A 2,801-nucleotide genomic window follows, 5' to 3' on the forward strand; every position below is an offset into this window, starting at 1 on the left:
GTGGGAGCAGACACCTTCACGGCTCGCTCATCATGGTAGTCCCAGTGCCTGGGTCATGGGAAAGCCTTGCGTATGTGTGTCAGAGTGAGGAGGGAGTAAAGGTCCTGGAGGAAGGAGGGAAAAAGAGGAGTAGAGGGACGCTTGGAATTGGCTGACAGTCGTACTACAAAGGCATTGAGAAAGATAGCAATGGCTACAAGCAGAAATTATTTTTTAGAGGATTATAACATACGAGACAGGGTTAAAAGGAACTGGTATGGCTTAGCTGACTTGATTCTTGCAAGAACCCTGTGAAGTGCAGATTAGGATTATGATCTCTGTTGTACAGCTGAGACTGAAAGGCCAGAGGCTGGAACTTGCCTGGGTTACACAGAAGTCAATGGGAGGAGAAAGCTAAAGCCCGCCACCCGGCTCCAAGGCCTTGCAGCGCAGAAGGAAGAGAGGGGCAGGTGAGAAGGTGCCACTGCCCTTGTGAGGAGCCTAGCTGGGCAGAAAGAAAGAGCCAAGCAGCAGGGAGGGAGCGGAGGATGATGAGCGGTTTGTGTGTTTAATAAGAAAATCTGGAGCATGTGAACTCCGTAGATTCTGTTTACACCACACTCTAGAATTGCTAGGGAAAAAGTGAGGGGGCTGGATAGAAAAGACACCCAGGTTCCTGCCAGCTCTGATTCTACTATTCTACAACTTTGAAATTCTTTCCCAGTAAAGCCAGATGAAGATTTCACTTGATAAAATGAATTGGAGAAAAAAAAAATCATTCAATGCACTTTTAAAGAGATACTTACATTAAAACTTAAAGGTTCTAAGTTCCTTATAATTTTTAATACTTTGAATCTAGAATGTGGTTCCACCCCCATAGTGGGGCTTAAACCCAGGAACTTCACATTGAGCTGCCTCCCTGTAATGGCTCGTTGACTGTGTCTACTGGAGAAGTCTAGCTCAGCAACGCTACACCCGAGGGTGCAGAGGACCCACCCTAGTGCCTGGGTGGTATAAAAAGGAAATGAGGAAGGACAGACAGGCTCCTGTTCTTCATAGGAGCTCCAGTCTTCAGCTTGGACCTCATCACCCGCCTTCTAGTGTAGGCTCCTCAGCTTCCTTCCTCAGATCCTTCAGCCTCCTGTGATCCACCCACCAACCTCCTAAAACAGATTTGCATGACACTGAAATGAACGCCAGACCTTGGGCTGAAACTTTTGGTCTCTACAGTGTGCAGACACCCCCCGCATGCTCTTCCTCATCAAACTCTGTAGCTGACCATCATCATCTAATCTTACAACTTCTTATGTATTTGTATATCTTGTGTTTCATCTACCTTTTGTTGTGATATGTCATAAACTAGTATAATGTTACCTGTTGTCTCCTGCGATTCTTACTTCCCCAACCAAGACAATCCCCAACCCTCTTTTATATTTTATCTTCTATCTGATCTTTACTACCTTGCCAAGTCTGAGCTTTAACTGGCAATCCTCCTGTGTCAGCCTCCTAACGTGCTAGGATTACAGACTTGCACCACCCCAAATACTCCTATGTGGGAGACTTGCTCCCCAAGCCGGTGGCCCTAGTGGGAGGAAGTAGAAACTTGATGAGTAGGCCATACTGGAAGATTTGAGTGCCAGGGTGGAGGGAAGGTCTCTACCTGTAGGTACATTTTGTTCCAGGCCTTTGCCCCCTCACACTGTGCTTCCCAGTGCCATGAAATACACAGCTTTGTCCCCCTCATTTGTAGGCAGTGATACTCTCCTCACCTCAGAAACAGCAGACCAGCTGACCTTGGACTGAGTCTAAAAACCGTGAACCAAAATACATTTTCTCATTCAAGTTGTTTAACACAAAAAAATATTTTGTTACAAAGACAGAAAACTAATACACATCTCTTAAACATTTCCCTATCCCGTCCTGTGGTATTTTTTTTTTATCCTTAATAGGAATCTAAATGTTTTTTTCATCATTAGATTTGGCCTGAAGATATGTTTTTGCTTTCTATATTTAGGAAGGAATCAAGGTATTGAGTTCCTACTATTTTTCTCTGTTACCTTTCTCCTTCTTTACTCTGTCTCTTCCACAGAGGAGGAAAAATTGAGCACAGGAAATACTAAAAAAGCCATAATGATATTTTTGTGATATGTCCTAAACTAGTATAATGTTACCTGTTGTCTCCTGTGATTCTTACTTCATCCCTTGGGTTTTCTTCCAACCTGAAAAGTTACGCTTATGCTAAACTTTTTTTCAAGTTCTTCTTATTTTTTTTCAATATTTTATTTTATTTTGAAAAGTAAAAACAAATGCAAAAGCAAATAGCAGAAACAAAGACAGAAACAGGGCAACATACAAAAATATTTGTTACAGATTTTCAAAACAAGAATAGCAAATTAACAATGGTCATTATATTTTGTCATCAAATCAGTTGCTCACATCAATAGATATAGTTATGCAAGATTGGGTAAATAAATGAACATTAATGCTTGCTTTCAATAAACCTGAATTTTTTCTTATCTTTTTTATACTAACCTTCTTGGTACAGCAATCTCAGAAATTATGCCAGAATTTCATCTTGGCTCTATGCCGCTGCATGAAGCCCTTTTCTCACTGCAAAGCTTGTAATTACCAAATTCCTATTTTGGAACCTGCACATGCCTGTAATCCCAGAACCCAGGAGAATGAGGCAGGATAATCAGTGGGAGTTCGAGGACAGCCTGGGTTCTGTAATGAGTTCAAGGTGAGCCTAGACTACATAGCAAGTCCTTGTTTAAAAATGAAAAAGGAAATCTTTTTCTTTTTTTCTTTTTTTTTTTTTTTTT

The sequence above is a fragment of the Octodon degus genome, unplaced genomic scaffold (genome assembly GCF_000260255.1).
Source record: "Octodon degus isolate 3935 unplaced genomic scaffold, OctDeg1.0 scaffold00012, whole genome shotgun sequence".
Lineage (NCBI taxonomy): Eukaryota > Metazoa > Chordata > Mammalia > Rodentia > Octodontidae > Octodon > Octodon degus.